General features: G+C 34.5%; 1 pseudogene; it reads left to right on the top strand.

Annotated features, from left to right (window-relative positions):
- The first annotated feature begins 16837 nt into the window (after nt 1–16837).
- LOC111758612 (olfactory receptor 6C2-like) lies at nt 16838–17359 on the top strand (annotated as a pseudogene).
- Nucleotides 17360–21400: the final 4041 nt, after the last annotated feature.

Genomic DNA, 21400 nt, shown 5'->3' with positions numbered 1-21400 from the left:
TCAAACATTTTTATTTTTATGTGTAAAGATTCGACTGATTTTGCATATTGAGTTTGTATCTTGCAACTAAACCATTTATTGTTTCTAATATTTGTATATGGTGGGGGAAATGAGACCTTCTTCAGTGTTTCTTATAAATTTGTTAATGTCATCTAAAAATGATTATTTCTTTTCCATTTGGATGCTTTTTATATTCTTCTAGTCTACATGCTATGTCTACAATTTTCAATTTTATCCTGAATTAACATACTGCAAGTGGGAATATTTGCCTTGAAACCAATCCTTAGAAAATGCTTTGAAAAAACAATGCTTTGAATTTTCTATAATCAAAAAGCAGATTACCTGTGAACATTTTACATACTGTTTTATTATATTAATTCCTTTGAAGCTTAGTTTTTAAAGAGGTTTTCTAATAATAAAAGATGATTAATTGTTTTATACAGATGGTTGAACAATCACAAGTCATTTAATCAGATATTCTAAAAAAAGAAACATAAATATCATATGAACATAGAGAAAGCATTTGATAATTTCAAAACCTTTTTATAAAAAACATCAAATTTCCTCTTTTTTGTTCTTCATGCAAATATAAGAGAGCCCCTGTGCAAAAAAGGATCAGTTGAAAGTGTTGATTGACATCCTTTAAGACTGATCTCAATCACTGAGCCATCAATTTGATTCAGGGAATCAGCTGTGTATCTCATAGTGGTAGTGTGGTGCTTACATGTATGAGTAGCAGAATTAGACTGCTTGCATTTGTACTCTGTTTTTGTCTTTTATCAATTTTAGGCCATTATCTTTTCTAAAATTCAGAGGATTTTTTTTTACACATAAAGGAATAGCAATTGTACTTAATTCATAGATCTTTTTGTTATGATTACATATAATTAAATGTATCAAACATTACAATAAGCCAGTGAATACTTAACAATGTTAATAATAATTAGTTATTCTTATGATAATTTTTGCTTATATTCCCTGCTTTATATTATCATCTGAGAAATAGAGGTGAGGTTAGCTTCTAATCCTGGGTGTCCATGAGGATAAATGCTTCCTGGATATAGACAAGCATCTAAAACTTGTTTTAGCTTATTCCTTTTAGCGAGTTTCCATGGAAAGAATACCTACCTACAGTGCTTCACACTGCAAACACACTGACACATTTTAAAAATTATAATAAGTTATCCACTTATGGATGGGTCCATTCAGGGAGAATGTCGTAAGTCAGATTTCTTAGTAAATGGGACCGAGTGAATCTGATATGCCTTTGAAACAAATATACAATGTAAAGCAAACAAAAACCAAACACATACACAAATAATGTAAACAAGGCTCCTGGACATCCTGGTCTCTGAGTACTGCACTACCATACACTATCTCACTGCACAATAAAGAACACAGCAGCATAACTATGACAATATCTGACAGACACATGAGCTACTTCTGCAATTTGTTCATAGCTATGACTGATAATTTCGTTCTTGGTATTCAACAGAGTCTTGGGTATGATAAAGTGTTTAAAATGTTATTAGAAGAAAAAAAATAATGAAAAATATTCAGAGCAATGGAAGGTCCAAGGTCACCAGACAGACTTAATCAAGTCTGTCCTGAGACATACTATATTCAGAGTCTCAAAAGTGAGAGAGTATTTTTAACATAGCATGAAAAAAGAAGCAAAAAACCCTGAGGTCTCCCAGTTTACTTGGCAGTGGACTTTTAGTTTAAACTTTCTAGTCAGGAGAGAATGGCATAAGATTTGACAGCACTAAAGGAGAAAAATTTCAATACAAAATCCTTTATTCACCAAATCCATTCCTTAGAAACGAATCCAAGATAAGGAACTTTTAAATCAAACAAAAGATAGAAGAATTTACTATTACCTACACTAACTTAGAAGAAATGCAAAAGGAATTCTTCAAACTGAACTCAACAGGTTAGTGGAACAGAAAATTCAGAATTTTCTAATATTAAAATATATAAATCAAAGACCCACTCAACAAAGGGAAATAATAACTGAAATATATCTGAATCCAAAATTGTAGAACACAAACATACAAACTAAATACTAATAGATATAAAGGGAGACATATATTAAAACAATAATTGAAGGTGACTTTGATGGTCTACTTGAAGCATTGGACTGGTGGATCCAGGCAGAAAATTAACAAAGAAATGCAATTTATATTTCACCTTATACTAACTGGAAGATATATCTGTAGAAAATTCCATTCAGGCGCTTGAGAACATAAATCCTTGTAACTGGATGGAAACTTCTTCAAGACATATGACCAGTCATAAACAAGTCTCAAAACTCATTAATTGAAATTATAATTGTTATGGATTAAGAACTGGTGGTCAACTTAATGCCAGCTGGATTACATCAGCATAGCACTGAGCGAAGATGCTCCACCTAAGGCAAGTTGCCAGAATAAATAGGTGGAGAAGGAGAAGGAGATTGTTAATGCGTTGATGTGTTATTGCATTGTGTGGAAGCATTGTGGGTTCTATGAGTTGCTGTTTCAGCCATTGGTTCTCCTGGAGAAGCTTTGGTCCTGAGGTCAAGCATTGCTTTTCTGGACCCAGAGGGGAAGATGTGTGCTTGCTTGGTCTCCAGGATGAGCTTGTCACACTGGCTTCCTGACATGTACCCAACTGTGCTTGTTGTTGGAGGAGCTCAGGGACGCTGTGTCACTGAAAATGGCTGTGGTGCCTTTCAGGATGTCCTAGGTCTTTGTTGTGACTTCTCAGCTCCAGCATACAACCATCATTTCACCAGCATAGCTCCTTCACCCCCCTGGACATAAAGAAGGAGAAGCTAGGCATTAAGCTATTGAGGCATTGTGAGTTCTCCTATGTGTTGCTGTTTGCGCCATTGGTTCTCCAGGAGAAGCTCTGGTCCTCACATTGAGCATTGCTTCCTGGATACAGAGGGGAAGACATGTGCCACTTTATCTCCTGGATGAACTTGCCACGCCGGCTTCATGGCTTGTACTCGACTGTGCTTTTCATTGGCGCTCAGGGCCTCTGTGTTGCTGAGGATGGCCATGGGGATTTTTAGGACAGGCCTGGTCTTTGGTGTGAGTGTGACTGATCGGCTCCAGTGTAGAACCCTCAACTTACTGGCACAGCTCCTTCACCCTGTTGGCATAGACTTCCTAGCTTCCATTGCTGATCTTTGGGCCTTCCTGGCACAGATCCATAAGAGATTGGCATGAGTCCTTCTTGTGGGCTCTGGACCTCCAGTTGGACTTATGGGAGGCACTGTCATGAGCTCTGGGTTTTTATCTGGACTCATGTGGGACTTGCTGTGGGATTTAGGCCTTTGACTAAATATCCTATGTCTTTGGTGCTGCGGATAGATTTCCTGTGTTAACTCCCGGTGACCATTATAAAAATAATATTATAAACTCCATGTCCTGATTCTAATTGTTCTCTGCACAACCCCTAACTACAACAATAATGAATAACTGTTCCAACTGCAATGCAATCAAACTAGAAATAGTAATAAGAAAGAGAGAAATTCATAGTAATCAACACCTACATTAAAATGACAGAAAGATCTCAAACAGTATATCTCTGCATCTCAGAACTACAAAAACAAAAAAAAAAAACATAAAATTTGAAAAAGAGATCAGAGTGAAAAAATAAGGGAAATGTTAACACAAACAAATGAATCAAGTACAAATCTGGCTCTTTGAAAACAAAATTGATAAATCCTTAGACTAATTAAAAGTCTGAAAATACTCAAAATAAAAGATGAAAAAGGAGATATTAAAATAGATACACAAACATACAAAGAATCATTATGGATTATTATGAATAAGTTCATGCCAAAAAATTCCTAATTGAAAAAGGAAAAAAAAATTGAATATATATACCTTACCAAATTTGAATCCTGAAGAAATAGGAATCCTGAATGGGTCAATAATGAATAATATGATTGAATCAGTAAAATCTACAACTAAAGAAAAGCTCAGGAAGAGATGAAAAAGATTTACCACACAATTCTGCAAATATTTGTGAAAACAATAACTATAGAAAAATAACCAGGCACGATTAATTACTGTAATCACAGAAATCTGGTGGATAACACAGTAGGATCAGAAATTTGAGCCCAGTCAGAGCAATTTAACAAGATTCTGTTCTAGAAAAAAAAAAGTGAAAATAGAGCTGGGAAAAAGGAGCAATAAATACTGTACTACATTTTCTTAAATAATTCCAAAACAAAAGAAGAAAAAATTTACAAATCTGTAAAGCACAATTAGTTTCTGTCTTAGTTACTTTTTTCTCCTTCTTGAGATAAAATACCCAACATCCAAAATTAAGGAAGGAAATGTTTACTTAGCCACAGTTTATGGAGATTTCAGTCCATAATCACCTGGCTTTAAGGCAGGATGGAATCGCATAGCAGCAACACTTCAAGATGGCACAAGATAGCCAAACAACAAGAGCCAAAGGGTAGAAGAGGCTTCTGGGAGAACATGGCAGACAGATAGCAGCAGCTACAGACGCTCTCTGAAAGACTCAACTTATAATTCAGGAATGGTGTGGAATAAGGAGTCATAAGCAGGTGGAGATATGCTCTGCTGACCCAGGAACGAACTGGGCTGAGAGAAACCAACTTGGAATGCAGTCCTGGTGCTAGAACAGGAACAGAGGGGCCTCAGTGTGGAGGTGGGGGCCCGCGCCATTGGAAGCCGCGATTTGGGTTTCCCGCCGCATGGCGGCTGCGTCTACATGGGCTCAGCAGGGAGAGAGACCTGAGAACGGGAACCTGTGAACAGAGTTGAAAACAGGACTGGCGGGGAGCTGTGCATTGACTTGCGGTGAGGTGAGTGAGAGAAACCAATACTCTTCCACAGTTTAATGAGATGCTAGCAGAAGACATTCTGGGACTGGGCAGACTTGCGGGAGTGGGGCGCTGCAGCAACTTCAGCCACGTATTCCCCTCTCAAGCGGGATTGGTGAGAAGTGCCTGGCCTACGTGACGCTGCTGGCAGACACACAGTGGGCTAGCACAACCCAGATCCCAGAGCCTGAAGGTGGCCTGGACGGGCGGGCCCCGTGTAGGCTGCCTGGTCTATAATTTCCTGATGTGCTGCGGTGGGCGGGAACACCTAGTCAGCACAGTTCGATCAGGCTATGGCTGACAGGGAAGGAAGCCGGGCCTCCTATATAAGCTTGCATATATAAGGAACAAAGAATATGGGAAGAGGCAGCAACAAGAAAGGCTCCTCGGCCCCCAATCCTGAGAAACAGGCAATAGCGGACACTGCACCAATAGACATAAAGCGCCATCTAGAGAGCCTCATAGATCAGTTCAGGAATGAAGTTATTAATGACCTGAAGCTAGAAATAAGCAGAATAGTTAGAGAAATGCTAAGCACCACCCAAGAAAAAAAAAACAGATGGTGGAATGGAAGAACAAAAAAATAATTGTTTGATGGAGAAAATAGAGAAAGCATAGAATACGTGAAGCAGGTTCAAGGAGACTACCAGGAAACTAAAAACTCTATCGAAAACTGGCATAACAGCTTGAAAGAAACTAAGGACAGACTATCTGAATTGGAGGGTAGATTTGTAATATGGGAGAATGAAATGAAAAACTTCTTAAAAGTAACAAAGAAACAAACAGCAATAATACAAAGACTAGAAGATGATAAGAGGAACCATAACTTAAGAATTAAGAACATAAAAGAAGAAGTAGGGACACAAACAAATGAGCTACAAAAGCTACTCACAGAAATAATCCAGGAGAATTTTCCTAATTTAGCAAAAGGTAAAGATACTCAGATGTATGAGGCATACAGGTCCCCAGCCACCAACAACCCAAACAGAGCAACACCCAGGCATATAATAATAAAAATTCCAGAAATTCAATACAAGAACAGAATATTAAAAGCTGTCAGAGACAAGAAACAGACCACTTACAAGGGAACACCCATCAGAATTACAGCAGATTTCTCGGCACAAAGCATCAAATCATGAAGAGCGTGGGGGGAAATAATTCAAGCTTTGAAAGATAATAATCTCCAGCCAAGATTGATATATCCTGCACAACTATCCCTGGAAATTGATGGAAAAACAAGGTGCTTCCAGGATAAAGAGGAACTAGGGGAATTTGCAACCACCAATTCAACTCTACAGAGAATACTGCAGGATATTCTAAAAAAGAAAAATACAAAGAATCCAGAAATATTGGCAGAGAGGCCATAATGAATGGAGCAGAAAACAAAATGAAGAAGACAAACTGACAACTAATGACAGAAAAAGAGCTCAACAGAAATGAGGCAGAGAAGATTGGATGATAGGAACAGCTATTTTAGAGAACATGGCATCTTAATAGGTAACACTGATTTAGTATCATCTTGTTTTGAAGTCTCATCAATCTTTTGTTCTTCTGTCTCCATTGGTCTAAACAGGTTGTAATTGGATTTTATTATGTATGATATATAAGCAAAAACTTTTAAAGACAAGGAGATTATACAGAAACCATTGTTCATTTTCTGTTAGTTGATTCTAAATACCCTGTAATGCTGTCATTCTCTTAAATGGTTATACATTGTTTTGATATATTTGATGCTACAGTATACGAAGTTATACTCAAAGATTTCAAGGAAAGAGACAATATGGTAACTACTTTTATGTCAGGATTATCTTGTGGTGAAACACTCTTCTGCTTAAATGGTCATGTTTTGATCTGTGCTGTTTTGCTGTTATGCCCTCTTTTAACTCAATCTCCACTTCATTATTTTTTAAATTTTTATCCTTTTAATTAAGGGAAAAATAAATAGAAAATAGCAGGATGTATTATAGTAACCCACTTTGACTTCCCATTGTCTTGATTTGGAGCCCTGTATTACTCTAACCATCTTGTTTTTGACTGATGTCCCCCTATTCTGTTTTGCTTGATAGTACCAGGTTCAAAAGTTTAGGCAACAGCTGTGAAGATAGTGAGATTCATTATGACACCCATTCTCATTGACTTTTATCTACTTTTGAAGACCTATAATGTCTCCAATGTTTTGGTTTTGTCAGTTTTGTTCTTTAATGTTTTGTTCAGTTTTATTATAACTGATGATATAGGCAATTCTATTAGAGATAGCGGGAGGCATTATGGTAAACATTATTGATCACCTTGTATTATGCTTTCACATTATCTATTATGTCCACCCTTTTGATTTGATTGACTCTGTTCTGTTAGGTCACATTTGCTTCTACTCCCTTCCAAAAAAGTAATAAGAACTGTGGAAGCAACAAAACCTGAAATGTGTAATTGTCATTGTACAAAAGAGAGGAAAAGAAAGTGCTCTAAACGATATAACTGCATGTATATTTAAGTGTATAAGATAGAAAATGATATCACTGAGTTTTATTGGATCATTGAACATAACTGTTTGCAGTCTCACTGTTGGAATGTCTACCTTACAAGCTTTAATTTTGTGACTTGAACAATTATTTCTAAGATGACAACATGTAATCCATTAACTAGTGATTTCCTACTGTTTATTTTTTTCTGTAAATCTGTATAACTTGTACCCTTTCTCTGATTTTTTTTATCTCCTTAAATAAAAATTTTTTTTAAAAAGGGCGGGGGAGAGGAAGCCTTTTTTCCTCTTTAAATTGTAATCAGGCTACACCCCTCAGGTAGGTGTAGCATTCACACCATCTCCTTGCCCTTCTCCTTTACAGGCTGAGGACATTTACAAAGTAAGGAAGAACCCTGGCCCCTGCTGAATCACTTAAAATTCAGACCCTCTCAATCTGACACAATAGACAGCATCCACGAGCGATATGGCTGGTTCTCTCTACTCTATACTAACTCCCAATGTAGTTACTGCTGAGTTACTTCCTTAAGTTTCCTGACTTCTCAAGTTGACACAGTGTATCAACTATAACACCTTCATAACAAAACATGACAAGCATATGGATAACTTTTTGGTTTTTTTGATGCCAGGAATTAAAGTCAGGACCTTTCACTTGCCAGGAAGGTGCTGTGTCACTGAGCCATATCCTGGCAAGCAATGCATAAAAGAAAGCTGCAAGCCAATCTTCTTAAGCATCCTTGATGAATATAATTGCAAAATTTCTAACAAAATATAAGCAAAATGAATACAATAGCACATTAAGAATATTATTCATCATGACCAAGTTTGGAGTCATGCCAGGCATGCAAGAATGATTAAGCGTATGTAAATCTATAAACATAATATACCATGTTAACAAAATAGAGGGCAAAAGTCAACTGATCATATGAGAGGATGTATATAAAACCCCATATCACTTTATGATGTAAATTACATGTAATATAAATGTGCTTCAATAAAGTCATAATATATAAAAAACAACAGCTAACATCATACTGAATGCAAAAAAAAAAAAAAAAAAAAAAGCTGCAAGTCTCTTTTTAAGACCCAGGACACACACAAAAAGCCTATTTTCATGTTTTTTTAAACCAGTATTGAAAATATGAGCAAGAGCAATTTGGCAAAAGAGAAATAAAAGTGATTCAATTAGTAAAGTGGAGGTCATATTTTCATTCTGTTCATATGGCATATATCAGAGAAAACCCACAAAATCAATCAAACAATTGGAATCAATAAATTAATTCACTAAAAATATAAAATCAACATAAAAACCAGCAGTATTGCTACATGATAATAGCTAATTAATATAAATCAATTCAATTTTCATAAAATATTAAATAAAAATAAAGTTCTAAAGAATAAAGTTATGCAAAGTTGTAAAATATTTCTAGAAGGCAAACTAAAAATCATTAATGGGAAATTTGAAAAACCACTGGAAAGATGTATCATTTTCAAGAAAAGAATAATAATTATTCAACTAATCATACTACCTGTAATAATCAACATATCCAAGACAATGTATACCAAAATATTAATGATACTCTTCATAGAACTAGGAAAAAATTCTAAAGTTTATGTAGAACCACTGAAAAACTCACAATCAAATTAATCTTGAGAAAAAAGAAAAAACACTGGAGGTATTATACACTATATAACTTCAAAATATGTTACAGAGCTACATAAACAAAACAGTTTGGTGTTGGTATTAAAAGAAACACACAGACAAATACTGATGAAACCCAGTAGAGAGCTCAGAAATAACTCTACACTTTATAACCCTAATTTTACAACCAATTCACCTGAAAAAATATTGATATTTAGTACATATAAGCAATTTTCTAATTTGAAAACAAATAAAATTCGGTGGAAATATGAGCAAAGAATATGAATACACACTTCTGAAAAAGTGAAATTCAAATCAACAGCAAAGTTTTGAAAACTTTTCAACTTCAAGCCTTCCAAGGATGACAGTTTTTTTTTTTTTTTTTTTTTTTTTTTTTTTTGAGACAAAGTCTCGCTGGGTAGTTTAGGCGGGCTTTAATTTCACTATGCATCCCAGTTGGTCTCAAATTCACAGTCATCCTCCTGCATCAGCCAGGTGTGAGCAAGCATGTGTAGCAGCAGCCATCAAGGAAAGGCAAAAAACAAAACAAAACTACATTGAGCTATCATCTCATTCTAGTTAGATTGGCTACTATCAAAAGGACAAAAACTAACAAGTGGTGAGGGTGTGGAGAAAGCCCAAAACAAGTATTATCAATAAAGTTCATATGGAATCTGTGATTTTCATTTCCCTTTGTCATTACCCATGTATTAGTCATTGCTTACTGGAGTCAGATGTAGAAGCCTAGGAGACCCAAAGGATCCAGTCCTGGGCTTGGAATTCATCACAATGTCCTGTGCAAGTCCTCATTAGGAGCCTGAGAGATCAGAGATGGGAGACCTAAAGATCTCATCAGAAGGGTCTTATAGCTCTGTTGGAACCAGGGGCTGTTCTGAAAGGCAAGGAATATGAGTCAGAAAATTGAGGAACATGCACTGGAATCCAGGAGACGAGGTCCATAATGAAACGAGGGTTGAAGCTTCCTGTAGAAAGAAGCCAAATCTCTTTTTGAAGAAAAACCGCAGAAACTCTCCTGAAGAAAAGCAGCTACAAACAAGCCCTCTGAAGTAAGATCAGCTGAAATCCTTTCCTCCAGTTTGTCTTTTAAGCTCTTTTAACAATCATGCTGATTCAAACAGGCTGTATATGCCCACTCAAGTGGACAATTAACTTTTTCTAACCAGACTCTTGTACCCTAACTTTATACATTTTGAAAACCTTCATCGTGAGTTTGTGATTACTGTTTCATTCATACTTATTGAAAAACTTATGGGCATGCATTTCTAAGGAAGAATCATTAAAATAGTGGTTCTTAACTATATGAAATGTTCTCAGTCACCCATAGAGTAGTGCTATCGTAAGTCATTTTCTATACAGAGAATAAATAATATGTCTGACTTCTGCATGTCTCCTGTTCTTGGAATGTATATGACTTCTGCAATGATTAACAAACTATGAACTGATTTTGTAATAAACTAGTATCCATAGTAGCGTATATTATATGATATTTTATACTATGTAATTTTATATATTATAAATTATAAATTATAAATTTTTATATATAACAACTGCTTTGTCAAATGTTTCAGTGTGGAAGATTAGGTTAAGCCAAATATTTTATTGAAATATAGTATAGCTTTAAAAAATACACTATGGAATTGATTCAAATTTGTGCTAATTTTCCCATATGGATGAGCACTTAGCCTCTATTTGGTGCTAGTTTTTGTTTCACTGTCTCAAAGGATAACCTCTTTCCTGGTGTCTATTTTATTTTTCTTTCTAAAGCTAATTAATGATGTTCTTTCTAAAGATTCATTAGTGTGATGCTTGAATCTTATCACTAAGAATACTCTACTCATGCAGGGAATGCTACTTATCTAGAAAGAAAAATATAAATGTTGTAAATTTTGGAGTAGAAATGTTAACTCTCTGCTCAGAAAAAAAGTGGGTGTCTTATCTTGAGAACTTAAAGAAAATTCTTTTGCATTCCTCCCTCACAATGGATTTTATTTTTCTCAGGACAAAAGTGCTCCAAAAGTTTTTTACAAGGTCTAAATAGAGAGTCTGTAGAGATGCAAAAATATAATGGGAAACTAGAAGAACTCAAGAAAGACATTGCAAAGAGTGTCAGCTAATGAAATTTACACAATGCTTTGTCCAGTACAAGACACATTGTTCTTAACATAGTTTAGCAAACTAAGGGCGGCCAACTAAAATCATGAGAAAAATCAAAAGAGAAGTACTCTAAGGAAGATAGAATTACTTATTTTTAGAGATAAGAATTAAAAGTATTTTGTGCATATTTTACTGTCATTTTCTTAAGGTTCTTTCAATGCATTAATACTGAAAATTGTAGTGAGCATAGGTTTAGATTACTCAACAGTGTTTTGGAAAGACTGACACCATGTTCAGGTTACATCTGTACATGTATATGTGATCATACACAGGCAGTAGTGCATAGTTAATCATGAAATGCATCTTAAAAGCCACACAGAAATGTACCTTTCAAATACTTGGAAGTATGTATATGATATTACACTGCATAAAACTGCAATTTTTTCTAAATTGTAAATCATGTTTCTGTTGAAAAATTAAGTATAAATACTTCTTTCTCCTATTTGTTTAATAAAATTGTCCCATTGATAGATAAGTGAGACAAATTATTCTCTGTGGAAGAGATCCTTCTTCTTATTCACAATATATAGTACTCTATATGACTGTCAAGACGAAGGGGCCTTCCCCAAGAACTTTTTTGCTTGGAGTGTTTCAAAACGGGGAAAATAAGAAAGTAAGAAAAATGAGATGATAGAAATTTATTCAGTGTTTAGCGATTTCTGTGCTTGTTCTGCTCCTTGGAATTTGGCCTCTGAAGTATTAGAGACAGAATGAGTTATTACTAAAAAAAGATCAAACAAGTTATAATAAACTGTTATCACACAGCTTTATTCATGTAATAGAGAACCATTGATTTCACGTCACAATGTCAAAAATAGGATGTCAAAGAGGACTGAGAGGATATAAAAAAATCTGACGACTTTAAAATGAAAATTCTGATTTTTTCCCTTTGATAAGCTGTTGATTAATTTAACAGCATGCAGATGGAGACAGGGATGGAGGAAGTAAAAGACGGAGGGCAGGGAGAGAAGGGAAGGTGTCTCCTCTTTGAGGATGTAGAGTCATAAGTAAAGTTAGTAGCATCCACTTTAATATTTTTATGAAAAAACTTGAGAATCTCACAGAATGTCATTGTAATAACACTAGCAAGTATGCTTTGTGCTCATCTTCAGCTTATTTATGCAAGGTCTCCAACATTCCCCTTGTTGCTGTTTTGTTTTGTTTTTTCACACAGAATGGTCCATGGAGAGAAAGCAAAGGCTTGTAATATGTATCGCATGGGATTTTATAAGGCACATGTCCATAGAAAGGATGACTCCATTTTTCTAAATGCAGAGGTTTTATATTATTTAGATGAATTTTTAAACAGTAAGCTGGGTAAAAGACAGTCATTCCCTATAACAAACTATTATCTCATGAGGAAAAAAATTACAATTTATAATGAACCAGCAAAACTTCTAAACTGTTTTTAGATAGCACATATGTTCTTTGACACAATTACAAATAATTAATGCTGGCTGAGGCCTAGAAGTAGTTATTACTCCATGAAAAGAAACACAGTATTTTTATTTGCTGAAAAATACAAATGATGCTCAGAGATAAACTCTACACAGTGTATCAGAAATGCCAATAAAAGACACCACCAAATATTTTTGTCAACCTAAAATGTAATACAAACATAGAAATAAGTTCATTACTTATGGCATATGAACACACTGGTGTGCTATTTAGATAATGATGTCAGTGTTGAGCATCAAAATTCTTTCTTAGCCTACATAATTTCTCATACCTTAAATATGTATATGAAACTATTGATTACCATATTACAATCATTTGAATACTAATGTCTTCAGTAGCATATGACCACATTCTGCTATATCTTGATGAAAATGTATTGGCTCTGTCTTGTTCTCAGGAACATTTGTGACAAATGTCTTTCTTAATTGTACCTCAGAAAATTATATACATTAAATAATCTAAGGAAATGAATGTATTTTTTCAATACATTTAAAAATAAATTTAGAAGATTACATAAAATCATGGTGAGTTCTTTTTTTCTTTTTAAATAAAAAAAAGAGAGTATAAATTAAATGACCTTTTGAGATGGAGTCTAGCTTCAGGCCTGACCCCCACCCCCAAAATAAAACTTGTCACTAAACATAATAGTCCATTTGGTAAAAAACTTGCGTCATTTTTTCTAAAACTATGCGGGGAGAAGACTGGGCATGCAATTAACTAGAGATTGAAAACTTCAGAGTGCTTCATTTCTTGGCAAGAATTGGATCAAATGAATATTAAGAGGGAAGGATTCAACAATAAATGCCAACTCCCAGTTGACTTCAGGAAGTCAGAGAAAAGGATGTTTAAAGTTTGAAAAATGATTATGGAGAATGAAGATAATCAAATAAACATTAGTTTGTCATAACTTTATCTAATGTGCATTGGTGACCACATTTCTGGAGCACAATGCACCCATGATTTAGAAGAACATGCATAATTTCACTCAAATATTTGACAAAGCTCTGGCAGTTTGTATACAAAAGTCAAACATGTTTTATGTATCAATGTACATATTCTTGCATAAATTCACACACACATGAATTTGTCAGGATAGTCAAGGCAGCACAAATCTCCTCTTAAAGACCACTGTATTTCTTTTTAGCTTTCATTGTTTTTATTTCTGCCATGATATTTTTTGGAGCAAACACTTTGCATTATATTGCACTCTTAAGTGTATTTAGGTAAATATTACATTAACAATAAGCACCATGTTGTGTGCTATGTCTCTAGACTCACTCATTTTCTACACTGAAATTTCATAGCTATTCACCAAATTTCCATTTCCACATGCTTCCAGCCTCTGGCACCCACTGCTCACAAGTCTCTGCTTCTATCAGTATGTCTATTTTAGAAGTTTCATGTAAATGGAATCACACAATCTTTGCCCTTTTATAACTGACTCATTTCACTATGTGGAATATGTTCTAGGTTCATGACTGTTAGTGCACATTGAAAAAATTGAACAATGTCCCAACAGAGGTTACAAGTTTTAATATGTTTATGTATTCATGTACATGTAGGTGTTTCCATATGTTGACTACTGTAACTCAGGCTGCAATGAACATGCAAATGTAGATATTTCTGTGACATTCTTATTTCTCTTCTTTGGCAATATACCGCTCTCAAGCTGCGGTCACAGTTAAGTGAGCAGCATTCCTCTATGAGGCTTTTCTGCCAGGAGTTTACTATTTGGAGACACCTGCTTATGGTGTACAACTTCTGGAACCATGAAATTATGAGGCAAATAAATGTTCTTTTTTTTAAGTTGTAAGTGCCAAGTAATCTTTCCCATCAGTATATCCACTTTAGAGAGGCTTATAATACGCAATCTATGTAATGACAATGCAGAACATAATCACAAGGTGATAGAGCTATAATTAGAGGATATTTGAAAGGACATAGGAGCACAGTTTTACGTTTTCTGCATAGATAAATATAGACATCCTTAGAGAACTAACAGTTAAGCGAAAAATGAAAGACTTGTAGGCTTATTCAGTTAAAAGATTCCCCTAATCAGGGAAAGGAGCTGGTATATAATGTGAAGAATTAATAAGTATTCAAGTTTGTGGACTTCAAGGCAATTTAGGAAGAAAGGTAAGGAAATTTCATGTGATAAAATCAAAAAATAAAAGAATATCATTTCCACAAAGAGATGTGTAGGTTATATAAGAGGTTACAATAGCAAAAGATAATACCAGAAGAGGGTATTAATGGATGGAGAAATGTTTTCACTTACAAGATGTAGAAACTGATGCATCGGTGAAATAATGAACCTGATATGTGTGGACCAATGGCAGATTTTGGAATATGCTCAAGCCCTGGAAAACCTACTGATAAAAACCAACAACTTTTGTGCCTAGCTATGTTTTCTATAGAAATGGACATGGTCTTGGACACATTTTATAAATGATAAATCAATGGAACTAGGTTATCTAGGCCTAATGAACCATGGAGAATATGGAAGAATAAAACACAGAAAACAAGGCATCTGAAGTTATGACCTTGAGAAACATCAACATTTCACATATAATCAGAAGTTGCTAAAGCCAAAGACAAGAAAAGTAGGCATATAAATAAAAGAGAGGAAAATTGAACTGATGGAAGACAATCCATTTAGAAGATACTTCACTTTTTCTAAATGCTGTGGCCATTCCATGTATGGTAAAACTGAAACGCCTCATTGACTTTAGTAGAAAGGAAATTATGTTCGATTTCAGGAAAGTTTCAGTGAATTGAAAATGTACTCTGCAAAGAGATAGTTAAAGACTAATAGCTGGAATTAAACTGAAGAGACATTAATTTCCAGAATCAGCTGAAAACATTAAAAATTACAATGCATATACACAACACAATATTATTCAGTCAAACAGAATAAACTATGTTTTTTGCAGGAAACAGATGGAACTAAAGATCACTATACCAAGTGAAATAAAAAATAGACTTAGAAAGTTAAATATTGCTTTTCCTTTTGTGTGGAATATAAAAAATTTAAAAATATGAGTTGAAATGAAAGCAGACAAGACAGATAATAAGAACTGAAAAAAGGAAAGGGGGAAAGAGAGCAGAAGGGTGTAATGAAGTAGGGAAAATGATCAAAGTATGTTAAGCACATGCACAAAATGCTACAACACAACCTGCACTGATTTTAAAAACTCATAAAAATAAATTTTAGGAAAAATAATTTAGTATTTGTAAATTCAGATTAGGTTCTGGGGCTTTCAAGTGGCTCCAATAAAATAACTGAATATAAAATAAATCTGTATGAAACTGTTCCTACAGTATCCTCAGCTATAAATTTTATCACAAATATAATTGTACATCAAACCACTCCAGGCAATACTATACCATTTTAGGGCATAATATTTGTGATTTCTCTAGGTTTCTTTTCCAGCAAATGTATCATACTTCAAGATGAATCCTAGATACAAGTAATGGAGGCAATTTATAATTTTAAATTCCTGCATATATCCTATATACAGAGTTGATATTTGGCAAAGAACTTTGAATTGCCCATGCAATGACATCAGAGTTATCTAACCAATTGGAAATTCAATCTATATGATGAACCACAAGCAAACACATTTGTAAATTTTGAGGCACAACAAATGATTAAAGAAAAACTTGAATTCCTTTAAAATCTCATAATGTCTTCAGAAATACTGTACCGCTTTATGCATATGAAATACAGTAAGTCAATTGGAGTAGTCCAACAATGATTTTGGTATAAAGGAAAAAATAAATATAGCTGTTTATCATGAAGTCTCCTTGCACATATTTTTGCTATGAAATTTGAATATGCATCATTTCCAAAAATCTTGATTTTTACATGAAGCTACATATCAAGAGTCAATGATGAGAAATCACACAGAAATAACAACTTTCATTTTACTGGGCTTGACAGATGACCCACAACTACAAGCTCTAGTTTTTAATGTTTCTACTTCTCACTTACCTTTTGAGCATAACTGGGAATCTGACTATAATTATCCTTAAACTGGTGGACCTCCATCTTAAAACCTTATGTACTTTTTCCTGAGAATTTTTTCTTTCTTAGATATCCTCTGTCTGTATTCCTAGATCCCCATGTAGTTTATCAACTAGGGACAATACTTTCATGTAGAGTGCTTGCATGTGTCACATGTTCTTTTTTATTCTCTTGGGAGCAGTAGATTTTTTTTTTCTCCTGGAAGCCATGTCTTATGATAATTATGTGGCTATCTGTAAACCTCTTCACTTCATGACCATCATGAACAGTAGAGTGTGTACCTTATTAGGCTTCTCTTGTTGGGGATGTGACTTGGTGATTACAGTCCCATGCTTTAGTTTAGTCCTCAAGCTTGAATTCTGTGATTCCAATGCCATTGATCATTTTAGCTGTGATGCAAGTCCCTTACTAAAAATCTCATTCTCAGAAATATGGGTAGTAGAGTAGATGGTTGTACTTGGAGCAGTACTTGTAATTCTTATGACCCTAGTCTGCGTGATTCTGTCCTACATACACATCTCCATTCTGAGATTTCCCTCTGCACAGCAAAAGAAAAAAGGCCTTTTCCACTTGCTGATCCACATGATTGGGGTTTCTATAGCCTATGGCAGCTGCATCTTCATCTACTTCAAACCATCAGTGAAGGAAGAGATGGCCATAAATAAATGAGTTTCAGTTCTTGAGACTTCTACTGCACCCTTGTTAAATCCCTTCATTTACACATTGTAGAAGAAGCAAGCAAAACAAGGTTTCAATGACCTTATGAAAAGAATTGTGTGTTTTTCAAAGAAGTCTTGTTGAATCAAATCAAAAATAATAGACAAAGATACTTTATCAGTTTCTAACATTTCATTTTTTCCTTTTTACAATACTGTCAGATTAAATTTCTCATACATAGTTCATAGTTCATCTTATTCTTACTTTCATCAGGCACTTTACTTTTTGAAATGAAATGTGTATTTAGTTCATGTCAAAATTTATATGTGAATTTTAATACATTGCTCTGTTTTCTATATGATTCTTGAGTTTATTCCAAATGTGTCCAAATAAAATCCCTTTATGATTTCATCATTCTGTTTGTTAAGCTCTTGTTTCATTTTCAATTCCTCGGTACACTCAAGGGGATCAGGAACCTCTTTCCTATCACATTATGTAAGCTCCCTTTCATTGTCATACTGTGTTTCCCTGACCACATCTTCCTCCTTTAAAAGCCAGTTGAGCTCAATTGTTCATAAGACATTTTTGCTCTGTTCTCTATTGATTAATAATGATTATGATATGAAACAGGTAGTAATCCAAACTTAAATGGTAGGAAACTTTTTCATTTCTCATGTAGTAGAGGTATAAATAAAAAAATATAATTATGGAATGAAATTGAGACAAGGGAAAAGTTATGCTCTTTCTGGTTTTTAAAAACATGGCACCCTTCTTTCTGGTTTTTAAGACTGAACATGGCTCCTTTTTTTCTTTTTTAAATGACAAATTCTAAAACCATATTCAAAGATGAGAGAAAGACATAAAATAATGGTTGATTATTTATTAAATCACTTTAGAAATGACCAAGCACTTTCTGAAATTTTCCATCTCCTAAAAACTTATATGAAATCATAATCCATACAGTTTAGATGTAAATTTTAAAAAATGTAGTGACTACAAATATTGTGAGAAAATATAAACAAACATAATCTCTATTTTCACTATGGTAATATAGAATTCACTATAGAAATATTCTAATAGTGTTTATAAATTGAAATGTAAAAGAATGTATTTATGACATGCTAACCAATTTTTTCTGTATATCAGTACAATTTTGATGCAGCATATCTAACCTAGGAGACAAACAACTACAGATATTAAGAACATACAAATTTCACATGATTTTAACCGCAAAAAATTCAGATTACAATTTTTTATTCACTGAGTTATTACCAATAAATACTTGAGAAAATTTTCCATTGCTAATTTACATTAGAAATAAAAAGATTTTGAATATAATGAATAAAAATATATGGATCATCATTTTGGGGAATAAATTATTATGTTGGTAAAACTTTTTGATCTTGATGCTCTTAAACTGCTATTGTTCAAAATAACAGTGCAAATTTCCAGGTGCATCAGTTAGAATTTGCTTTAGTTATTTTGATATGTAAATAACTTTTTTTTTTTGCTTTCAGTAGTTACTTTGAAGAGTGAAACCAAAAAAGAATTTATTTTACATCCTCACCAGTATTTTTTATAATAGTCATTCTAATTTGGTGAAACATCTTACCGCAGTTTTCATTTATATTTTCCTGATGAGTGGTCTTTCAGAATTTCCTGTTTAATCCTTGTTCTTAGTAAGTATGCATTTGTTTTCTTGTAGCTTGTTTTGTCAACCTGAGTAGAAAGTTACCAGTTGCTGCAGCTTATGTTTGGATGTCCACTAAAAGCCTCATGCAACCCCTCATGAAGGGGTGCTTTTCAGAGGTAGCTAAATCTATACTTTGTGATTGATTTGTTCTCTACTTCTGGGATTATGGGTGTGAGTGTTACACCTACTAAAGAGTGGGTAGTCTGTTGGCAATATAAGAAACAGAAAGAATCTTCCCTTGCACAGCTTCTTTTTTGCTTTTGATGCTTTTTCTGTCTTCTGAGGCCTTGAACTGTTCCCATGTGCCATGCTACTTTGCCTTAGAGCCAGATGATTATATACTAAAACCTCCACAACTGTGAGCCAAATAAAATTTCCATTCCTTCTTTTTGGCTTCAGGTACCAGGATAATGAGGATATTGCTGTTGTGGTGTCTGGCCATATGGTTTAAGGCCTTGAGCATTAATTTGGAAAGGTTTTGAGAAATGGCCTAAGAGGTAGCCCCTAGGTATGGTAAACTATATTAGAGATGATGATTGGTGCCTGGAACACTGGAGCACTGATAGAAATACTGTTGGTTAAGATGAAACCCAGGAGGCTTCTATTGAGAAGGATTGCATTGGTTGCTGGATCGCAGGTAGCACATTATGCTTTGGCAGGAAGTTAGTCTGCATTTTTCTTGGGCTTGGAGAGAATACCTGGGTGGCAGAGAAAGTTCAGTGCAGTCTACTCATGGGATGGTGGTATAGTTACTCTAGAGAGCTTTTGGCCTGATCTATGTTTGAAGTTAAGAGTGAAAGACCAATAAGGTGATTGGAAGCATTTGGTCAGAGGGAAGGCTCCATGGAACTTTAGTTTTAAGAATGAAACAGAGTAGAACATAATTGTTGAGAAGGAAAGACAATTGCAAAATGAACTGAAACATTTTATTTGAAGGAAAGAGTGTATTTGAATTGCAGGAATATCCTGATTTTTAGTCTTGCCATGCCCTGTTGTTAAAAGTTAGTAAGAGGGATGAGTAAGTTCAGTGGAGGTGGGGGAACCACTCCCCAGCCTGGCAGAACTCTCTTCCTTGCCTGGGGGCCAGGTCCCAGCTTCCTGTCAGAACAAGTAAGTCCAGCAGAGGCACAGAACCCCGCCCCAGCCTGATTGACTTCTCTCTCTCTCACTTGGAACAACACGTGAAGCTCAAAAATGTAGGAAAATGACAAAATGAAAGACCAAAATGCAATCTCAAACATCCAGCCCATTCCAAGAAAGCCTAGGAGCCATGTACATAGAAGAAAATATATGCCACATCCCTGAAATACCAGAAATAATAGTAACTGAAATAAAGAAGCAACTCTTGGAAGCCTTAAAGTAATTCAAACTAGAAATAACCTCTCAGGTAAAAGAAGAAATGATAAAAGAAATGAAGGAGATGCTGAACATACCTAAAGAAGACACAGTTAAATAATTGGAGGAACTGAACAAAAAGATAGAATCCCTGGATGAACACTATAAGAAACAAACAAAATATATAAAGCAGATGCAAAGAAATATACAGGAAATCAAAAAACTCCATTGAAAGGTGTAAAAACCAATGAATGTGAAGATAGAATTTCAGACCTCAAAGACAAGATTGCAGCCAGTGAAGAGGAAAGGAAAGATCTTTTAAAAATAACAAGAAATCAGGAAATAACATTCAATACCTGCAAGAGAACGCAAAGAGGAACAACTTAAGGTTGGTAAGGATAAATGAAAAAGAAGGGGACAACATAAAGGATGTCAAAAGGATATTTAGAGAAGTAATCGCTGAAAATTTCCCAAACATGAGATTGGAAATAGATATCAAGATCAGTGAAGCATATACAACTCCAAATAGCCATAATCAAAATAAAACTACACCCAGACACATAAATGGCCATCCCAGAAATCAAACAAAAGAATGGAATATTAAAAGCTGTCAGAGAGAAAAGATGGATTACCTATAAAGGAAAACCTATGATAATCACAGCAGACTTCTCAGTACAAAAAATAAACTCAATAAGAGCATGTAGTGAAGTATTTCAGATCCTAAAGGAAAATGATTTCCAACCTAGACTGACGTATCCTGAAAAACTGTCCTTGAAAATGGATGGAGAAATAAGATACTTCCATGACAAAGAACAGCTGAAAAACTACATGATCACCAAGCCAACCCTGGAAACCATACTGAAAGACAGCCTAGACACATTTAGGAAAAAATCCACTAAACAAAGCAGACAATTAAACAGAACAGAAAGATAAAGATGCAACAGCAGAAAGATAACATGTCAACAATTAACCAACATATAACAGTTATAACCATTAATGTAAATGGTCTCAATGCACCAATTAAAAGAAACAGATTGGCAGAATGGATCAAGAAACAAAATCCTTATTTTCGGCTTTATTGATAT

The sequence above is a fragment of the Cavia porcellus genome, unplaced genomic scaffold (genome assembly GCF_034190915.1).
Source record: "Cavia porcellus strain 051 isolate PalLab524CR breed Dunkin Hartley unplaced genomic scaffold, mCavPor4.1 scaffold_8, whole genome shotgun sequence".
Taxonomy (NCBI): Eukaryota; Metazoa; Chordata; class Mammalia; order Rodentia; family Caviidae; genus Cavia; species Cavia porcellus.
The sequence above is the reverse complement of the archived record's forward strand: the minus strand, read 5'-3'. Positions and strand labels throughout refer to the sequence as shown.